The sequence below is a fragment of the Triticum aestivum genome, chromosome 7A (assembly GCF_018294505.1).
Source record: "Triticum aestivum cultivar Chinese Spring chromosome 7A, IWGSC CS RefSeq v2.1, whole genome shotgun sequence".
Classification (NCBI taxonomy): domain Eukaryota; kingdom Viridiplantae; phylum Streptophyta; class Magnoliopsida; order Poales; family Poaceae; genus Triticum; species Triticum aestivum.
This window is the reverse complement of record NC_057812.1, coordinates 569,951,890-569,975,109: the sequence shown is the minus strand read 5'-3', so window position 1 is coordinate 569,975,109 and position 23,220 is coordinate 569,951,890. Positions and strand designations below refer to the sequence as shown.

At 46.1% G+C, this 23,220-nt stretch overlaps 1 non-coding gene across 1 annotated transcript; it reads left to right on the top strand.

Annotated features, from left to right (window-relative positions):
* The first annotated feature begins 19,767 nt into the window (after positions 1-19,767).
* Positions 19,768-19,933, top strand: LOC123155048 (U1 spliceosomal RNA). Its single transcript, XR_006477181.1, has one exon. It is a non-coding gene; the product is annotated as a U1 spliceosomal RNA (small nuclear RNA).
* The last annotated feature ends 3,287 nt before the right edge of the window (positions 19,934-23,220 follow it).

Genomic DNA, 23,220 nt, shown 5'->3' with positions numbered 1-23,220 from the left:
GCAATCAATAACAGCCCCTACAGTATTCAAAAAGGGTCTTCCAAGAATAATAGACATATTATCATCCTCGGGAATATCAAGAATAACAAAGTCCGTTAAAATAGTAACGTTTGCAACTACAACAGGCACATCCTCACAAATACCGACAGGTATAGCAGTTGATTTATCAGCCATTTGCAAAGATATTTCAGTAGGTGTCAGCTTATTCAAATCAAGTCTACGATATAAAGAGAGAGGCATAACACTAACACCGGTTCCAAGATCACATAAAGCAGTTTTAACATAGTTTCTTTCAATGGAGCATGGTATAGTGGGTACTCCTGGATCTCCAAGTTTCTTTGGTATTCCACCCTTAAAAGTATAATTAGCAAGCATGGTGGAAATTTCAGCTTCCAGTATCTTTCTTTTATTTGTAATAATATCTTTCATATACTTAGCATAAGGATTGGTTTTGAGCATATCAGTTAATCGCATACGTAAAAAGATAGGTCTAATCATTTCAGCAAAGTGCTCAAAATCCTCATCATCCTTTTTCTTGGATGGTTTAGGAGGAAAATGCATGGGTTTCTGAACCCAAGGCTCTCTTTCTTTACCATGTTTCCTAGCAACAAAGTCTTTCTTATCATAACGTTGATTCTTTGATTGTGGGTTATCAAGATCAACAGCAGGTTCAATTTCTATATCATTATCATTACTAGGTTGGGCATCATCATGAACATTATCATTAACATTACCACTAGTTTCAGGTTCGTTACCAGATTGAGTTTCAGCATCAGAAATAGAAATATCATTTGGATTCTCAGGTGTTTCAACAATAGGATCACTAGAAGCATGCAAAGTCCTATCATTTTTCTTTTTCTTCTTTTTAGAAGAACTAGGCACATCTATATTATTTCACTGAGAATCTTGCTCAATTCTCTTAGGATGGCCTTCAGGATACAAAGGTTCCTGAGTCATTCTACCAGTTCTAGTAGCCACTCTAACAACATTATCATTATCTTACTATTCAATTCATTGAGCAAATCATTTTGAGCTTTAAGTACTTGTTCTACTTGAGTGGTAACCATAGAAGCATGTTTACTAATAAGTTTAAGTTCACCTTTTACATTAGCCATATAATCACCCAAGTGTCCAAGCATATTTGAATTATATTTCAGTTGTCTTCCAAAATAAGCATTAAAATCTTCTTGCTTAGCCATAAATTTATCAAACTCATCTAAGCATGGGCTAGCAATTTTAGTAAATGGGATTACAGCTTTATCATATCTATAGAGAGAATTTACCTTTACTACTAGTGTCGGGTTGTCAAGACCATGAGTTTCTTCAATAGGTAAAGGATTTGGATTATATGTTTCTTCAACAGGCGGTAAATTAAGACCATGTATTTCTTCCATAGGAGGTAAATTCTTAACATCTTCTACTTTAATACCCTTTTCTTTCATAGATTTCTTTGCCTCTTGCATATCTTCAGGACTGAGAAATAGAATACCTCTCTTCTTCGGAGTTGGTTTAGGAATAGGCTCAGGAATTGGCTCCGGAGGTGTCCAATTATTTTCATTTGTCAACATATTATTCAATAGAATTTCAGCTTCATCTGGTGTTCTTTCCCTGAAAACAGAACCAGCACAACTATCCAGGTAATCTCTGGAGGCATCGGTTAGTCCATTATAAAAGATATCAAGTATTTCATTTTTCTTAAGAGGATGATCAGGCAAAGCATTAAGTAATTGGAGAAGCCTCCCCCAAGCTTGTGGGAGACTCTCTTCTTCAATTTGCACAAAATTATATATATCCCTTAAAGCAGCTTGTTTCTTATGAGCAGGGAAATATTTAGCAGAGAAGTAATAAATCATATCCTGGGGACTACGCACACAACCAGGATCAAGAGAATTAAACCATATCTTAGCATCACCCTTTAGTGAGAACGGAAATATTTTAAGGATATAAAAGTAGCGAGTTCTCTCATCTTTAGTGAACATGGTAGCTATATCATTCAGTTTAGTAAGATGTGCCACAACAGTTTCAGATTATAACCATGAAAAGGATCAGATTCAACCAAAGTAATTATATCAGGATCAACAGAGAATTCATAATCCTTACCAGTAACAAAGATAGGTGAAGTAGCCAAAGCAGGGTCAGGTTTCATTCTATCATTTAGGGATTGCTTACTCCATTTAGCTAATAATCTTTTAAGTTCAGTTCTATTTCTGAAAGCTAAAATGGCTAAAGAAGCATCTTGATCAAATACATAACCCTTAGGAATAGCAAGTGGTTCTTCATCATCACTTTCATCAGTATCATCAGATTCAATATTTTCAATTTCTCTAGCCCTAGCAAGTTGTTTATCAAGAAAATCACTAAGTGGCATAGTAGTATCAGGCATAGAGGTAGTTTCATCATAAGTATCATGCATAGCAGAAGTGGCATCATCAATAACATGCGACATATCAGAATGAATAGCAGAAGCAGGTGTAGGTGTCGCAAGCTTACTCAAAACAGAAGGTGAATCAAGTGCAGAGCTAGATGGCAGTTCCTTACCTCCCCTCGTAGTTGAGGGATAGATCTTCATTTTTGGATCTCTCAAGTTCTTCATAATGATAAGCAGATATATATATATCCCAAGTGACTCAAAGAATAGAGCTATGCTCCCCGGCAACGGCGCCAGAAAATAGTCTTGATAACCCACAACTATAGAGGATCACAACAGTTTTCGAGGGTAGAGTATTCAACCCAAATTTATTGATTCGACACAAGGGGAGCCAAAGAATATTCTCAAGTATTAGCAGCTGAGTTGTCAATTCAACCACACCAAGAAACTTAATATCTGCAGCAAAGTGTTTAGTAGCAAAGTAATATGATAGTGGTGATAACGGTAGCAAAAGGTAACAGTAGTAAAAGCAATGTTTTTGGTATTTTGTAGTGATGATAGCAATAGCAATGGAAAAGTAAATAAGCGAAGAACAATATATGGAAAGCTCGTAGGCAATGGATCGGTGATGGAGAATTATGCCGGATGCGGTTCATCATGTAACAGTCATAACCTAGGGTGACACAGAACTAGCTCCAGTTCATTGATATAATGTAGGCATGTATTCCGAATATAGTCATACGTGCTTATGGAAAAGAACTTGCATGCCATCTTTTGTCCTACCCTCCCGTGGCAGCGGGGTCCTTACGGAAACTAAGGGATATTAAGGCCTCCTTTTAATAGAGAACTGGAACAAAGCATTAACACATAGTGAATACATGAACTCCTCAAACTACGGTCATCACCGGTAAGTATCCCGATTATTTTCACTTCGGGGTTAATGGATCATAACACATAATAGGTGACTATAGACTTGCAAGATAGGATCAAGAACACTCATATATTGATGAAAACGTAATAGGTTCAGATCTGAAATCATGGCCCTCGGTCCCTAGTGACAAGCATTAAGCATAGCAAAGTCATAGCAACATCAATCTCAGAACATAGTGGACACTAGGGATCAAACCCTAACAAAACTAACTCGATTACATGATAGATCCCATCCAACCCATCACCGTCCAGCAAGCCTATGATGGAATTACTCACGCACGGCGGTGAGCATCATGAAATTGGTGATGGAGGATGGTTGATGATGACGATGGTGACGGATTCCCCTCTCCGGAGCCCCGAACGGACTCTAGATCAGCCCTCCTGAGAGTTTTAGGGCTTGGCAGCGGCTCCGTATCGTAAAACGTGATGATTTCTTCTCCTTAATTTTTTTCTCATCGAAACTCAATATATGGAGGTGGAGTTGGAGTCGGAGACGCAACAGGGGCCCACGAGGTAGGGGGCGCGCCCCCACCCTCGTGGCAAGGTGGTGGGCCCCCTAGCCTTCATCTTTGGCAGGTATTTTTCTTATTTTTTGAAAAGTGTCTCCGTGAAGTTTCAGGTCATTCTGAGAACGTTTGATCCCGCACATAAATAACACCATGGTAGTTCTGCTGAAAACAGCATCAGTCCGGGTTAGTTCCATTCAAATCATGCAAGTTAGAGTCCAAAACAAGGACAAAAGTGTTTGGAAAAGTAGATACGTTGGAGACGTATCACGCTCATACCATATCGCACCACGATGACCCCTATCAATGTCCCCATTTAGCAACCACACTCCTAACATTCCTACATATGAAAAAAATCAGAACATAGCGCCACACTAAATACAAATTCATAACATAGTGTCACACTTAATAAAAATTCAGAATATAGTGCCACACTTAATACAAATTCATAACATAGTGTCACACTTAATACAAATTTAGAACATAGTGTCACACTTAATACAAATTCAGAACATAGTGCCACACTTAATAAAAATTCAGAACATAGTGCCACACTTAATACAAATTCAGAACATACTACTGCTAGCTTAGCTTCTTCCTCTCGCCCTTACTCCTCTACCTCCTCTTCTTCCCCGGTTGCCTCGTCCATGCCCAATGATGAAAGTGGGACAATTAGTGTCCCTATGGCCAAATTCATTGCATAGAATGCATTGCCTAGTCTGACCTCTTGCTTCAGATTCATCCATATTATTCTGGATGCGCTGACACTGCCGTCTGCCTCTACTTGTACGCATATGCCCTGGGTTTGGAATGTAACGCCTTTCAGCGGGGTTGAGGCTGTTGAAATTACCCATTGATCGAAAACACATCAGCTTACCTGTTTTAACGGCCCGGATACAACTTTCCATATTTGTAACTCCAACTCTTGCCTTTTCCGGATATGCGATATGAGATTCCCTTCGTGGTTGGGTTTTGTATTCGTTTTGCATTTTTTTCATGTCATGCATTCCATATCATGTCGTCATGTGCATCGCATTTGCATTCATGTTCGTCTCATGCATCCGAGCATTTTCCCCGTTGTCCGTTCTGCAATCCGACACTCCTACATGCACCGGTGCACCCCTCTTGTCTCTTTTCGTGAGCGGGTGTTGAATGTTCTCGGAATGGACCGAGATTTTCCAAGTGGCCTTGGTACACCACCGGTAGACCGGATGTCAAATTTTGTGCCATTTGGAGTCCGTTTGATGCTCCAATGGTTAACCGGAGAACCGCAAAGGCCTCTTGTGTGTTGCAGCCCAACACCCCTCCAAAACGGCCCAATAACCCATCCAAACCACTCCCATGTCCTCCGTCGTCGGATCACGATCGTGTGGGCAAAAACCACACCTCATTTGGACACTCCTACCTCCTCCTAGCTATAAATATGTGATCCCCTCCGAATTTCGCGCAGATGAACCCTAATCTCCTTCCATCTCGCGCTGCCGGACAAATCTCCCACCGCCCGGACATGTCCGCAGTGCCTCTCGTCCAACCACAACACGCCACGTCACCGCCCTCGCACCCACTTCGCCGCCTCCCGCGTCGGCCCGCCACGGGCCCAGATCCAGCCCCGCCATGCCCAAACCGGGCCACGCCCGTGCGCCGCCGCTCACGAGGCCGTCCGCCACCGTCGTTCGCCCGCCTCCCGCTCTATCTCCTCTGTGCCGCCGCCGCCCGCGCCGGCTGTGCCGCGCCCCGCGTCACCGTACGCCGCCTCAGCCGCCGTCCCTCGTCACCGGAGCCCGCGACGCCTCGCCGGAGTTCAAGTCTGGCCAGATCTGGGCCGGATTGGATGAGATCCACCAGGCCCCGTTCCAAATAGCTCCGGATCTCCTGGTCCCGATCCGTCTCGTCCAGTTTCCCGCGAGGTCTAAATTTTGGCAAAGTCCCTTAATTATTGCATTCTGGTGCCTTGTTCAACATGTCATAACTTCTTGCATACTACTCCGTTTTGCGTGCATGATATATCAAAATGTTCATTGGGAGATGATCTTCATTTCATTCCATTGTGGTATGCTTGTTTGAGTTCATCTTGATGCCCTAATCATTGATGCAAGAGTGCTATAAAATGTTTACTGCTACTACTTATCAGATTATGATGTTTTGTCATTTTTGCCACTTTTGATGTGTGCTTCATATGGGCAAGTGATCTACATGTGTTTTGAGCTATGCCATGCTATCTTTACAGAGGTGCTTGACATGTATTTTTGTGATCAATGTGGTGACTAGCACAAGCTTGCAAAGTAGCCTTCATGATATTGTTGTTTTCAGGGACTTAGGATTTTGCTAAGTCCTTGTTCTGCTGTTATTTCTATGCCATGTAAACATGATGCTACAGTGAGATCCATGCTTGTTTTGAGTATCTTAAGTAAGGGTGTTTTGGACATATGGTTATGCTCTATCCATCCATGCCCATATTTGAAATCATGTAGTGCCCTAGAATGTCTTAATCTTGCTCTACTTTTGGTATAAAATGTTCCTGGCAGATTGTTTACATGTTAATCAATTTTGCCATGGGTGTTGCTATTGATCCATGCATGCTATGAACTTACTATTGCCATGGTTAGCTTCATGAACATGTCTTCTTACTGTTAGTATGCTTATCTTGTCATGCAATGCCTTGTGGTGAGTGATTTGAGATTGCAAAGTTGCCTTCATAACTCTGTTTATGCCATGCTCTGTTTTTCTGCTAAGTCTGAAACTGTTAATAAAACTTGATATATTTACATGGGTGCCATCTTATCTTCTGTGCCTTTTTGGCTCATGATCAGTAAGGTACTTTTGTTCTATGCATTTAGTAGATTCATGACATGCATTGTATTGCTATGATAAGTTCCTGTAGCATGTTGTTTGATTGCTCTAAACATGGCTTCCTAATGTTATTCCTGGCATGTTAGTATTTTCAATAAGTCTGTGAAGCTGGTATCTTTTGCATTTTTTCATGCTTATTTGAACCTGCTCTTGGGTGTTTTAGCCATAGCTCAGTGTTCATGTTTTGTCAAGCATCTTGAGTACATCACCGCCATATGCTTTGTTGCTATGTTGGAGTGACGTAGCTTAGTTTCTCGTTGCATTCTAGATGGCATCATGCTGTTAATCGCAGAATTGTGCCATTTTTGTTTTGCATGCCATTTGCAAACCGTGCATCCGTTTCCGGTGATCCTTATATCGATTTCGACCGAAATCATCTCATCTTTCCAGCGGAACACTTGGTTTGCCAAGTTGATGCATTGATCATTCTTTTCCTTCCGGAGCATGCATATGCATTGCATATCATCTCTTGCATATCATGCCATGTTTTGCATCATGTTGCTTGTGCATTGCACTGTGGTTGATTGGTGTTCCTTTGCTTGTGTTCTTGATTTGGGTAGAGTGGGAGACGAGTACGTGATCGAGGATCCTGTTGAGTACGCTAACGAGGATCGAGCTTTCGACAACTCTGACAACATTGCAGGCAAGATGACCATACCCTCGAAATCACTTTTATCTTTGCTTGCTAGTTGTTCGCTTTTTGCTATGCCGCGATACCTACCACTTGCTATATCATGCCTCCCATATTGCCATGTCAAGCCTCTAACCCACCTTCCTAGCAAATCATTTTTTGGCTATGTTACCGCTTTGCTCAGCCCCTCTTATAGCGTTGCTAGTTGCAGGTGAAGAGGAAGTTTGTTCCATGTTGGAACATGGTTATGTTGGGATATCACAATATCTATTGTTTTATTAATGCATCTATATACCTGGTAAAGGGTGGAAGGCTCGGCCTTATGCCTGGTGTTTTGTTCCACTCTTGCCGCCCTAGTTTTCGTCATGCCGGTGTTATGTTCCTTGATTTTGCATTCCTTACGCGGTTGGGTGTTATGGGAACCCCTTGACAGTTTGCTTTGAGTAAAACTCCTCCAGCAAGGCCCAACCTTGGTTTTACATTTGCATAACAACCTATAAGCTTCCCTTGGGTTTTCACGAGCCCAAGGGTCATCTTTATTTTAACCCCCCCCGGGTCAGTGCTCCTCTGAGTGTTGGTCCAACCTATCAGTCGTCGGTGACCACCAGGGGCAACTCTGGGTTGGCCTACCGGAAGCTTGGACAATCCGGTGTGCCCTGAGAACGAGATATGTGCAGTTCCTATTGGGATTTGTCGGCACATCCGGGCGGCTTTGCTGGTCTTGTTTTACCATTGTCGAAATGTCTTGTAACCGGGATTCCGAGTCTGATCGGGTCTTCCTGGGAGAAGGAATATCCTTCGTTGACTGTGAGAGCTTGTGATGGGCTAAGTTGGGACACCCCTACAGGGTTTGAACTTTCGAAAGCCGTGCCCGCGGTTATGTGGCAGATGGGAATTTGTTAATATCCGGTTGTAGAGAACTTGACACTTAACTTAATTAAAATGCATTAACTGCGTGTGTAACCGTGATGATCTCTTCCCGGTGGAGTGCGGGAAGTGAACACGGTCTTGTGTTATGCTTGAACGTAAGTAGCTTCAGGATCACTTCTTGATCTATTAGCTTCTCGACCGTGCTTTGCTTCTCTTCTCGCTCTCTTTTGCGTAAGTTAGCCACCACATATGCTAGTGCTAGCTGCAGCTCCACCTCACTACCCTTTCCTACCTTTAAGCTTAAATAGTCTTGATCTCGCGGGTATGAGATTGCTGAGTCCTCGTGGCTCACAGATACTTCCAAACAGTTGCAGGTGCCGATGATACCAGTGCAGATGACGCAACTGAGCTCAAGTGGGAGCTCGATGAAGATTGTGTTCGTTGTGTTGTTTCATTTCCAGTTGATCAGTAGTGGAGCCCAGTTGGGACGATCGGGGATCTAGCATTAGGGGTTGTCTTTCTTTAATTATGGTTCCGTAGTTGGACCTTTGTTTGTACCTTGGATGATGTATGATATATTTATGTACTATGTGAAGTGGCGATTGTAAGCCGACTCTTTATCCCTTTCTTATTTAGTACATGGGATGTGTAAAGATTACCCCTCTTGCGACATGCCTACCGTGCGGCTATGCCTCTAAGTCGTGCCCCGACACGTGGGAGATATAGCCGCATTGTGGGTGTTACACCTGTCCTGGTATTGAGGACAGACTCTTTCAGAAAAAATGGAGACACAAACGATATTGCGTCCATTCCAAGCTGCCCGCAAGCAGCAAGTACATGTGATCAAGGTAGGTGAAGCAATTTCGGTTTGTTGCATGTGCACTCACACGTTGGCCAGGCTTCATTACCAATTTTCACCTCATGCGTCCTCAACTCATTTGCACATCCGAATTTGTTGTTGGCTAAGCGGACCTCAAACCTTCTTTCTTGATTACTGATGGCAGCTATAGTGTGTGACCTAGCTTTTTGCATATTGTTGTCCATGTACTTCGTGACTCTTTCATAGTACCGTGTATTCGGGTTGTTGAAGATATGTTGCTCTGCTTTTTGACGTCTATCTCTGAAATACTTGACGGTGCCATAGAAAATACCCTCAACGATGGCTGTAAGTGGCAATGCCCGGTTTCCTCTGAGGACAAAGTTGTATGTTTCCACGAGGTTCCTTGTCATGACACCGTACCTTGCTCCATGTGTGTCATGTAGCAAAAACCACCTCTACAGAGGCTCATGCTCTATCCACTGCTCGAAGGTTTTAATCGACCTCCCAAGACTTCTCCTAGTACCAGGTGGGTCAAAGCCTGGTAGGTCACATAGCCCAACAGACTCCTCCTCCATGGCCGCTGTTCCTGTTGCCAACTGTGCAGCTACTGCTTCAACATGTGCCCTCACTGTTGCATCTCTTGCAGTTTTCCTATCCCTCACGTGTCTCTGCATGCACACATTAAGTCTGTGGCGTATCAAATTGTACTTCCATAACTGGTTCTGCTTGCAGAGTTTTTTGAATAGATTTATCAGGTTCTTATTTCTAAACTGCGAGAAGAAATTAGCCCCCAGATGGCGCATGCACCAACGGCTCTACAAGTCCTGCCATGGAACTTGTTCCTCAGGGCCTGGGTTTGTCAGTGTCCTTATCGCACTGAGTATACCTACATGCCTGTCATGAAGGATGCACACATTGGGCTTCTCCTTCACAACTGATATTTTCAACTGCCTGAAGAACCATGTCCAACTTTCAATGTTCTCACTCTCCACAAAAGCAAATGCGAGTGGGATGACTTGATTTTGGCCGTCTTGACCTATGGCTGTCAGGATTTGACCCTTGTACTTGCCTGTGAGAAAAGTACCGTCAACACATATCACCGGTCGGCAATGCCTGAAAGCTTCGATGCATACACTGAAAGAGAAGAAGAGACGATGCAACACCCTCACAGTTGGGAACTCTGGCATGAACATGTCTTGGATATCGATATAGGTGCCTGGATTCCGCTGCTGCAGGGTGTGGAGGAGCTGGAAAATAGAGTCATATGCATCAAAATAAGAACCAAATCTCCTCTCAAGCGCCGCATGCTTAGCCCTCCAAGCCTTGCCATAAGAAATTCTGTACTTGAACCTGGCGAAGACTTTTGTCTGGACTGCCTTCACTTCCATAGCTTTGCCCTGCACTATATCATCGTAAAACAACCGAGCAATAAGCGTCGATGAAAGGTTGGCATGATCCTGAGGGATGCAGGGAATAAGACAACTGTGATTAACTAAGTCACTTATCACCCAACTTGTGCTATACTTAGGGAGAAAGCTGTGCATCCTGGCGGGACAATCTGCGTTCTTGCATACCATTGTCAGGAATTTCTGACTGGACACCTGAGCTATGAAAACCCTTTGCGTGGACATTGCCCAATTAATTATTGCATCCTTCAGGGCTTGCTTGTTTGGATACATAGCACCCGTCGCAATATTGTTCTGATGATATTGCCAGGCTGAATCATGTCCATCATTCACGGTCATTGCAGATGAGAAGTCATGATTCCACGATGCAGGATTCGGGACCTCCTCTGCATTTTCTTCTTCATCTGACTCGTCAGAATCATTGGCATGACCCCTTTCAACATCGGCGTCTTCTTCTTCCATCTGGTCCTACATGTGCCCATCTACCTCGTCAGCATCTACCTCGCCATTGTAATCACCATCGGCATTTCCTCCTTCTACCTGACTACTCTGCCCTGTTTGATAACCATAAGCATTTCCTCCTTCTACCTAACTGCTTTGTCCTTGTTCGTAACCATCATCTCCAGCATTTGACATAGATAAATGCCTCCCTACACTGCTATGACCAGGATCGTAGCCACCATCGCCTTCATGTGCAGTGACCTCCTTCACGACGAGAAGCACTAAAGCAATATGATTGCATCCCCTTCGTTCACAATCTTGTAACCACCGTACCCAATCGGAGTCTCGGTCTATTGGCCTCAAATAAAAGTAAATTATTGAATTTGACCGTGTCCACAATGCATGATCACCGACGGTGTGTGTTTCAGTATCAAGACCTAAACTTGCCGCAATCCATTCTTTCAACTGACTAACTGACCATGTTTGAGGTGCACTCATCGGCACATCTATGTGAATAAATTCACTCAGATCTGCTCCCATCTCAGTTGTTTGGACAGTACCAGGACCATAGCAAAATCTGAACTTCACTACATCGGACATCTCGGCTCACCTTTTTTTCCAACAACGAAATACAAGTATTAAGCAACAACTTAAAATACCCCCACTAACAAATATTAGACATGTCTATATATTAGCTAGCTATATATTACAGAATATTAACGGACCAACAAATACAATTCACACACCTACAAGTATATTACGAATATTTGCCGGAGCAACTACAAATATTGACAGATTAATATATTTGACTGGACTGCCTATATTATGGACCTTTTTTTCAGAGCTACTACAAATACTGACACTCCTAAATACTTGACATCCACATATAGTATGAAATATTACCGGAGCAACTACACATTTTTACACAACTAATTAGTTGACATCTAAATATATTTACGTATACTACTGGGGCAAATAACAATAATCGCACACATAATTTATTCCACATCGAAACATATTAACAAATACCTACGAAAACTAAATGTTTGTTAAAATATACCCTTGAAGCGTGCGTGCGAAAGAAGAACGACGAACGACGAACGGTAGCCACCAAACTGTCGGAGCTTCACCTCCACCACACTGCCCCAACTTCACCACCGACACCTCCACCAAAATGCTCACCACGACCACCACGAGCTACCCCATCAGTAGATCGAGACCTCTTTTGGCTGCCTAACTAAGTTGAATCCATTCACGGTGCCAAAACTGCAAAAAACTGGCTCATTTAGGTGTAGAAATTAGAGGCATTTTCGTATAGAGAGAGGAGAAAGAAAGAATAGAAGAAGAATAGAAGCTCTCGCGTGGAGCGTGGAGGAAAGGGAGGATAAGGCCGCAGGGAGCCGGGCCAGCCGCGCGTGAGGTGGGGCCGCACCCTGTCGACCAGCAGTGGGCCGATCGGCCCGCGGTAGGCTGACAGGGGTGCACCCGCACCGACAGCTCCCTCCCTCCCCCTCGCGACGTGGCCAGCCCAATCCGAGGTCGACACGTGCCAGGCGGGCCAGCTGTCGGCCGGCTACTGGCCGACTGCGCCCACTCGGCTTACTGCGGGCTGACTAGGCCCAGTCGGCCTGCTGCGGGCCGACGGTGTATTATTTTTGAAAATTATTTTTTGGGCGTAATATTTGTGCAAATTAATAAAAAATATATTATTTTAAAAAATAGCCATTTCCTATGCATGCTGTCGATGCTTCCAAACATCCCAGAAAATCCTCTTGCTGCATTCTGTGCTAGGATCTAAGAAGTGTCTTCCGCATTGGGTGTTCTGAAATATTGCGGTCCAAACACTGCCACCACTGTCCGACAGAACTTGCAGAAACACTCAATGGTGGTGGACTCGGCGATGCGCCCATAGTCGTCGAGTGAATCACCGGGAGTTCCGTATGCAAGCATCCTCATCGCTGTCGTGCACTTCTGGATCGAGGTGAATCCAAGTTTACCGGTGCAATCCATCTTGCACTTGAAGTAGTTGTCGAACTCCCGGATGGAATTAACAATCCTGAGGAAGAGCTTTCGGCTCATCCGATAACTGCGCCGAAATGTTTTGTTGCCGTGAAGTGGAGCATCGGCGAAGTAGTCGGAGTAGAGTATGCAGTAGCCTTCGAGACGATGCCGATTCTTTGCTTTCACCCGCCCCGACGCTGAGCCACCTCGCCGCGGCTTTTCATTGCTCGCCAGTAGCTGGGCGTGGGCGGCGAGCACCATGAGATGCTCTTCTTCCTGGACGTCGGCCTCGGCTTCCTCCTCCAGCAGCGCGGCAAGCGCTTCCTCGTTGTTCGAGTCCATCGCCGAGGCAGGCAAATCGTTGAACACCTTGCGCCTGGTGGGCATGTACCCGCCACTAAACTGCCCCTCCACGGCCGAAAACGGCGGCAAAAACGCCCAGCTGCTGGTGGAGGGGCTGCCTCGGCGAACCTCTGCTCTTTTTTCAGCGGGGATTGGCTATCTAGTGGTGAAGGGCGGCGGGCAGCGCCAGGATACAGCTAGTGGCGGCTGAGGGCGCGGGGGGTTGGAGGCGAGTCGGGGAAGAAAAACTTGACTTTCCACCCGACGGTGTGGGCCAGCCGCGCATTTCCCTTGTGCCGGAGACCCCATCGCCCCCCAGTGCGTCGGGTTCGGCCTGCGATCGCCGGGCCCAAAAACGGACCGAACCGGCGATTTTCGACGTCCTGGAGATGCGACTGTAGCGTTTTTTCGATGCCAGCACCACAAAAGTGGCCTGGGGGGCCTGTTGGGGCGCGGCTGGAGATGCTCTTATATATCGTCGAATGGGGGTGCTCCGGCCGGAAACAGATGCGAAATGCGGCAGTTGTGGCCATTAATTGGTGCTATTCCCGATTAATAAGCGACTGGGGCATCGACAGGGTTGGAAACTGCGCCCATACGACTGGTAGTTTCATTGATACTCCCTCCGTCCTTGAAAGAGTATACTTCCAACTTTTTGAAGGGTCAAACTATCTCAAAGTTTGACCGTGTTTATAGAAAAATATATCAATGCTTGTGAAACCAAATAGGTATATGACGAAAATATATTTTATCATGAATATAATGCTACTAATTTGATGACATAAATGTTGGTCTATTGTTGTATAAGTACGGTCAAATATAAAAAGGTTTGACTTTTCAACAAAGTTGGAAGTACACTTTTAAAAAAACGGAGGGAGTAGGTTTGTGTGAGGAAGAGGCCAGGTTGAATCTTCCCTAGCGCATGAGCGCTTGATCAATGACATGTCACAATCTTCCCTCGCGCACGCTCCATAATTTATGCAGGCCGAGGGCGATTTTTTGTCGAAATAGACCACCAGCCGAACGGAATTGTCAAAAAAGACTCCCTCCGAATGAAAGTGACAAAAAGGACCCCCTCGACCGTGGCGGCAGGCGCGCCAGACGACACGTGGCGCCTGCCACCACGGCGCGAGGCGGCAAGCCCTGCCGCCACGGTGTCAGGCGGCACGCTGTGCAAAACAGGATACGGCGCTGGCGACAGAACGGGCTGGTCTGGTGGGTCCGTGCCGCCTCAGCGGCTGGCGGCAGCCCTGGACATGTGCTGCTGCAGCGGCGTCGTTCCAAAAGAGTTAAAGGCTAGGGAACGGGAACCAGTTCAGTCAAGTGTAGCTACCACCTATATCTATCTAGCGGCCTGGGCTTTGCATTAAAAGGAGTCCAACATGGAACGGCTTCAAATCGGTCTCTCTGATTCGATGTGAACCAAAGGCGAGAGCAGTGGTACGTTTAGGCTGCAGGGGAACCTAACTCGAGACGCTTCTTTCCAGGACTTTTCGCTTTGACTGGGACATTCTAAAATGGATCTGTCCGAACGGAGTCAATGGCGCTAGATCTTTAACTCTTTTGGAAAACGACGCCACTGCAGCAGCGCATGTCCAGGGCCGCCGCCAGCCCCTGAGGCGGCCGGGCCCAGCTGCTACAGGGCTGCCGCCAGCCCCTGAGGCGGCAGGGACCCACCAGGCCAGTCCGTTCCGTCGCCAGCGCCGTATCCCGTTTTGCGCAGCATGCCGCCTGACGCCGTGGCGGCAGGGCCTGCCGCCTCGCGCCGTGGCGGCAGGTGCCACATGTCGCTTGGCGCGCCTGCCGCCACGGCCGAGGGGGTCCTTTTTGTCACTTTTATCTGGGAGGGGTCTTTTTTGACAATTCCGTTTGTCAGGTGGTCTATTTTGACAAAAATTCGGCCGAGGGCCAGATGGCTACTGTTTTCAGTCAAAATCGTCATAATGACAGTTATTAAGCCGACCGAGGCCATACTACGAATCTTCTAAAGTTACTCCTAGGCCTGGTTTGGGATGGTGGGAATATTTTTTCCATTAGTGAAAAAAAAAAGAGGAACGGATCCTACGAGATAATGCAATCCTATATTTTGAATCCCAACAATCTCATGCAACGGTTACACCTTTTGTTTAGAGCATCTCTAGTAGACCTCGCATTCCGTCAGCCCGCAAAACCTGTTTGCAATTTATGGGAAAAGAGTTTTACAGGCTGGCGCGGATGGCCGCAGAGGCAGACTCCCCAAACGGACCCGTATAAAAAAATATTAACGGAAATACTTTTTTACGGGTCGGCTTTTCGCAGGATCTGCTCGGGCACCGCCGCGTCGACCCGTAAATTGAAGACATCCAATTCTCAAAATTTACATCTATTCCGACAAATAAGTTTAAATTCAAACAACATAGCACAGTTTACGCGCAAATAAAATCTTTAGTTTAGTAAGACAAACGCAAAAGAGGGTCTTGCAAAAGTGACGACCATGTCCCGCATCATTTTGGTCGACCTTCACTCCGCGCCATCGAGATCATCTTGAAGTTCATTGCCACCACCGAATCCACCTCCGGCGCTTGTTCCAACTCCCGCACTGAAATCATCGACATTGCCACCATATGAAGCAGAGAAAACATTTCCGGCACTGTAACACGCACTGGCCGATGCAACCATTCTCCTCTTCAAGATTTCTTTCCTTGCCATATCATGTCATTCTTTCGTGAGGTCGTCCATGTCATTGCGGTTCATTGTCATGATCTTATTCTCTTTTGCGAGCAACTTGGACATGACTTTGTTTTCAGCGGCACGTGCTCTTCTCTCCTCAATGGCCGATTTGCGCAACCCCTCTTCCTTGAGCAATTGCCACTTTTCTTGCTTTTCCCTTGCCTTCTTCTCGGCCAACTCTTTCTTGATCTCCAACGACTTCAACAACATCAACTCATTTGATTGCACCATGGCATCAATCTTCTTCCTCAAGCTCGATACTTCATGCTCTCTCTTCATCTTATCCTTAGTCCTCTTGTCGTCATCGGGCTTGTTCAAATTTCTTGGGCCACCATTATCCTCAACTTCATCCATGTTTGTAAGTGAACCTCTCTTCGGTGGGGATTCTTTGTCGATCAACTTCCACTTCTCGCACTCTTTGAGCAAGTTCCAACAATGCTCCAGTTTGAAGAATTTGCCTTCCGAAACTTCCATGTCTTTGTATCTATATTGGGCAATTTTGTCCTACACAATATGATGCAATATAATATGCACAACTTGAACAAAGGCAAAACAAACTCACCTAGTCGGATTCCACGGTTCCACTTGGAGGTGCATTGTATACTTGCTCCAAGCAAGCTGCCCAACGGCTGCACATAGGCTTGATCACATCCCAACGCCCTTGAAGCAACCGAAATGTGCGTGGAGTCCTATTGGGGTACTTTGCCATCATGCGAAAGTATTAATCTTCGATCCTTTGCCAATACCTCTTGGCGGTTTGAGAAGTACCCGTGCAGGCATCAAGAGACACCGCACTCCATGCCCTGATCAGGATTTGATCTTCCAAGATCGTGTAGTTCTTCGATCTCTGACTTTTCCTACCTTTTGTTTGCGATTGCTCATACGCTACGTCATCGATCTCCTCCACTTCTTCCTCACCACCATGATCATCCACGTCGTCCTCCGTTTCATTGTAGTCGAATGCGGCGAACGGGGCTTGATCGATGTCAACGGCGTTTGTGTCCAACAAGTTCACGAACTCGACAGTTGCATTGTTCGAACCACCGCTATAGTGAACGACAACAAGTCACGAGCTATCGCAAATGGCGAAAAGCAAAGAAAATTGCCATGACCGAAGACGCATACCTTCCGGCCATTTCGTCAAACACCTCGCTTGCGGTGGGAGCAGCACCGTTGAGCGGCATCGCCGGGGAACCTCTTTCCGGGGCGGAGGCAGTGGATGAAGGAGGTGACTTCTTTGTAGCTGGAATCCTCTTCCTCTTTACGCCGGTGGCCTTAGCGACCTTCTCCGCCGCCGGCCGGGATCGCGCAGCGGCGTTGGCGGCCGGAGCGCGGGCCTTCACGGCGGGGGCAGCCGGATTCCCGCCCTGCACGACCACGTTGCCCTGCCGCTTGCGGGCAGGCGCGGCGATACCTTGGGCGACAGCGGGGCCAACATGGCCGGCGACGAGATCCGCCCGAGGGGATTGAGCGTGCGCGACCTCGATGGTGACGGGGGACAGCAGGGAGTCATCCATGGCGGCGAAGAATGGCCGGGGAATGCACCGGAGCGTGAGGTGGCGAGGCAATGGTGGTGGTGGGTGGGGGGGGGGGGACGGCCACGCGGAAATGTCCCTCCCGCCAAATCTCGCTGTGGATAGGGGCTGAGCTCGAGTCGTCCTCCTAGCCCGTGAATCTAGAGGTCGGGGGAGATCTTTTACCGCGCCCCACAAAAACTTTTACGGGTCGGCCGCGAATGCGGTGTCTGATCGGTCAGGTTTTCCCGCCCCGACCCGCATTTTGGCGGTTATTTTGCGGGTCGGGGCGGGATGCGGGGTCTGCTAGAGATGCTCTTAGTAACGCAACTCGTGTCTTCGAGGCTTCTTTTAGCTGGAATGAATTTTATAAGATTTCTAGAGTAATTAAATTTGGGAATGCATTAATGTGTATGTTATTCCATTTTCATGATTGGAATTTTATGATTTTTTCAGTACAATTTCGCAAGCTGATTCAGTTTACACTATCAGAACAAGAAATAGGACATGTGCTGATAGAAGTAAAAGAAATAAGAAATGCAGTATAGATAAAACAAGAATTTCTTTTCATCTTTTCCCCTCTGTTTGATCAGTACTTTAGTTATCTATAAACATTCTTATATTAATGTACAGAGAGAGTACAGAATATTTTGAAAGATTATTTTACAAGCACAGCATAGATGCATGGTGATCACTCTCACTTTTTTTGTCTGCTCGTGATCATTCTCATAGAATTATATTCTTGGGATCAACCGGTGGCACTCGGCTTATCCCAGATACTCGGTTTATCATCATCCGTCAGCAGCTGCTAACGAGATTACAGCCACCTGGCGAGGATCTCCGCAACCCTAGGTTCCACAATCAAGGTGCGCGCGCAACACTTTCATCATGGCGATCGATCACCAACAGTATCGGCCAACGATTTGGTGATCACTGCTCTGATCACCGCCGATCACCGAGTGCAATCATTCATGCGATCGACGCGGCGAAGAACGCGCGCGGCACGCCCCGTGATCGGTGATCTGATCACCGCTAATCAGTCCAATCATTCATTCATGTGACCCCTCTGCAACCGCCTCCATTCTTTTAATCCACCTGTGGGATCTGGTAATATCTAGGCCGCGCTTCGGTGGCCGGCGCCAAGCGCAGAACCAGAAAGCGACCAGTTCAAGGTATAGACGGACGCTTCTTTGATCCCGGAAGGGCCGGGAATCCACGAACCACGATGACGGTGATGAGTCACATGCTGCAGAACAAGTAAAAAATCGGCAAGCTAGCTCTTTGTCATTTCCTATTGATCTTTCGGTTGATGAGAGCCCAGCTCACCTCAACAGCCATCAGGTGTTTGTTTATCTCTCTGGCTCTCCTATCACGCTTGACTAGGAAGTCTGGGTCGACATGGCTTATCAATAAATTATCACTCAGATAAATTAAACAACTTGACATCACTTGTTTTTCTTTCCTTTTCCCAGCGAGGAATGGCTATATGTTCTTTGAATGGGAGAGATATCACCGAGGACCGAAACTTTCGCCAATAATTGGAATAGTGTAATAATGAGATAATGGCCTGTGAAAGTTTCTAAATCCAGTACTAGACTAGAACATTATTGGGAGACGGAAAACTACCGTCAACTACAAACACAGGTCAACGCTGTTTCCTTGCCCTTTTGAGTACTCAGATAGGAGTATCATGTATAGTACAGCTCTTGGAAGCCGAGCGGCAAAAAAATTGAGCCACTCCTTTCTCCCTACAAAAAAATTATCACCTCCTTTTCCCCTTTTACAGTTTCTTGGCAAGAGCAAACAGTGAGCAATCTTTACCTTTTTTTGTTTTATTTTTCTTTTGAAAAAGTAAGCAACCTTTATTCTGGCTACTGGGCCTAGCCATCCAGAGCCCATTCAGTAACGCAAGTCCACGCGACCAGGCTAATTAGTCCCACGTCTGAGCAGCCCATAACTACACAGCGCTCTTGTTTAGTTTAGTACCACATCAACAACACAAGAAGATTAGACTAGGGCGAATCAACCTGTGGTTGAGTTGGTTAGGTGGACAGTGGTATCTCCAACCTACCAGGGTTCAAATTCTGGTACTCGCATTATTCCTGAATTTATTTCAGGATTTCCGGCGATGCGCTTTCAGTGGAAGGAGACGTTCCCGTCAACGACGAGGCGCCTACGGTGATTTCGTAAATCTCAAGATGATATGCCGGCTCAGTCTCTCGGAGGTGCTCATAAGGGTAGGGTGTGCGTGTGTGCGTTTATAGGGATGAGTGTATGCGTGTGTATATGAGCGCTTGTGTCTGTAATGATGCTAAAAAAAGAAGAAGATTAGACTAGGAGAGCAGGCTATATTATAGTGACTAGGTGCTTCATTGCAACATACTTACCTGGACGGGGTCGACGAGCAATCAACAAGGCTCATGGCCTAGATCAATGGCTTACATTATTGCACTTGATAAATGCGTTGGTCTACCATCTTCTCAAATGGGAGAATGGACGACGTCATAATTTATGGTAGAGGGGATATGCGTTTACACGGCCCAAAATCATTGGTTAAGTCAGTACTAGGATGGAAATGTGCAACTTCAGTTTTCGTCGCTTCATGCAGAATCAGAAAGCGACCAGGGTATACTTTGTTGTGATATGCAGGTTGATGGTTTTGTACTCGGCATGAGTAGCGACGTGTTGTCGCTTACCGCGATAATTGATCTATGTTTCTTTCACTTTTGTGCTGATATTTGATAGGACGCTTCTTTGATTCGTGAAGGGTCGGAGATTGACACACAAACTCATAAAGTAAAGTGTGGGAGCTGGCAAGGCTAAAGATTGTCGTGTTATTAGACGGAGAGCATAGGGATGCAACACTTGTTTTTATTACCTGGTCAGATAGTGCTTCTCTTTCATTTTTCTCGGCGATCTTTTCATTAACTTATCACTGCTCGCAAACGACACTTGACGTTACCTTGTTCGGCGCGACCGGCCGTCTGCGCCGTGACCGACACAGGATGAGATTCCCTGGTGCCGCTTTCGGAATCCGTCCTGCGTCGCCGGGCATCTCATCTCGCCAACACCCGAAGCAAGCACGCAACAAGAATTTCCTTCCTCCGGGAATTATTGCGCTAAACATCCGTCCATCTCGCTCAACTCGCTTGGGTCGACGGCATCGGCATCCCGGGCAGGCAGGGCGGAAGCCCGGCGAGCGCCCTGCGTACGTCGCACACCAACGGCAGCGACAGCTGCAGATCTCTCTCTCCCACACGTCGCTCTCGGGAGCCAACGCGTCGTACGTACGTCGTGGCAATGGCGACATGGCATCGCATGGCCAGCCTTCCTGTTCATCGGTCCTACCGCGCGCGCGGAACGGGACGCCGACGGCCTGTCTCTTCCCGGCGTCTCCTTTTGCCCTTTGGCCGTCTCCAACGTGCAGGAGGAGCCTGTGTCTCAAAAAGGTGGAGCGCGACGGGAGCGAAGATCTTCCTTTCGTAGCTCTGGATGATGCGCGGCGCGTCGGGATCTCTTGAACTCGCCGTTCGTTGGTTTTTGGGTTGGCTTGAAGGGCACCCGTCTGTGTGCAATGTGGCGACGGACGTGGCGATAAGTGATCAGGAGTCCGGTTGATAAATGATAACCAAGGTCGATTATTGGGGTTCTTTCGTTTTCACGAGGTTTAAGTTCATCATAATATAATCTGTTGAGCGGATGGATCGATTGGTTTGAGGTTTGGTACTACAATTGTGTGTCAGACATGATTGTCGACCGGTGAAAGAACAATGTTGAATGCGTGCCATGGCCTGCAACTAAGGGCAGCTTTAAAAAAAAATGAAGGAAGATCCCCGACCTCTGCATCTGAACGATGCATACAACCATTTTATTAGTTGTTTATACAAGATCTTACAAAATAATATAACAGTAATACTAAAGCCACCGTTTAGGCAATATCTGTCACTACTCATATCCAATTTATGAAGGGATGCTGATAGTCTGGGCCTGATATCAAACAGACCTCGCAGTCAAACCTACCATCTAAGACCTGAGGTCCCATTCAGGACGCCTGCCGGGTATGGGGTACCCACTGGTCCGACGCACTCTTCAACTAGGACGCTTGCTGGGTATGAAGCCGCCGTGGCCACCTTTCACCAATCCATCTTCAGAACTGTACTGTTGCATCTACCTTGCCCGGTCTAGCTGCCGTCGACGCCACCACGAGGCCAGACCGCGTCACCCTCCCGCCCGAGTCCATCTCCCCGCATCGAACGTCGAGTCACCACAGCGCCATGCCGTCGAGATCCGTCGCGAGCCCATTCAGGACGCCTGTCAGGAATGGTGTGCACCTCCAAGAATGACGCCCCAAAGGGGGGAACGACACTAGAGCGCCGCCGTCATCCGATCATCCGATCTAGGGTTTTCCCCGGAGGTAGCAGAGAGTGGCCTTGAACTTCTCCATGGCGATGCCTTCAAGAAGGGAACGATGCAGATAGCGCCGCCACCGCCGGCCTTGGCTATAGCCGAAAGCAAGTTTTCACCTAGATCTGTTCGAAGGAATCCAACTCCCGTGCACGGCCGCCGCCACCATCGAGCTAAGCACTCACCGCTGTCGGCACTGCTACCTCTTGAGCACTGCGTTGGTTTTCCCTTGAAGAGGAAAGGGTGATGCAGCAAAGTAGTATAAGTATTTCCCTCTGTTTTTGAGAACCAAGGTATCAATCCAGTAGGAGACTACACGCAAGTCCCTCGTACCTGCACAAACAAATAAAAACCTCGCAACCAACGCGATAAAGGGGTTGTCAATCCCTTCACGGTCACTTACGAGAGTGAGATCTGATAGAGATAATAATAATAAGATAAATATTTTTGATATTTTTATGATAAAATAGTTCGGAAACTTATATGATGGAGAATAGACCCGGGGGCCATAGGTTTCACTAGTGGCTTCTCTCAAGATAGCATAAGTATTACGGTGGGTGAACAAATTACTGTCGAGCAATTGATAGAAAAGTGCATAATTATGAGAATATCTAGTTATGATCATGTATATAGGCATCACGTCCGTGACAAGTAGAACGAAACGATTTTGCATCTACTACTATTACTCCACACATCGACCGCTATCCAGCATGCATCTAGAGCATTAAGTTCATAAGAACAGAGTGACGCATTAGGCAAGATAACATGATGTAGAGGAATAAACTCAAGCAATATGATATAAACCCCATCTTTTTATCCTAGATGGCAACAATAAAATACATGCCTTGCTGCCCCTGCTATCACTGGGATAGGACACCGCAAGATTGAACCCAAAGCTAAGCACTTCTCCCATTGCAATAAAGATCAATCTAGTAGGCCAAACCAAACTGATAACTTGAAGAGACTTTCAAAGATAACCAATCATACATAAAAGATTTCAGAGAAGAATCAAATATTATTCATAGATAAACTTGATCATAAACCCACAATTCATCGGATCTCGACAAACACACCGCAAAAAGAGTGTTGGAAATATACCCTAGAGGCAATAATAAATTAGTTATTATTATATTTACTTGTTCATGATAATCATTTATTATCCATGCTAGAATTGTATTGATAGGAAACTCAGATACATGTGTGGATACATAGACAACACCATGTCCCTAGTACGCCGCTAGTTGACTAGCTCGTTGATCAATAGATGGTTACGGTTTCCTGACCATGAACATTGGATGTCGTTGATGATGGGATCACATCATTAGGAGAATGATGTGATGGAAAAGACCCAATCCTAGGCCTAGCACAAGATCATATAGTTCGTATGCTAAAGCTTTTCTAATGTCAAGTATCATTTCCTTAGACCAT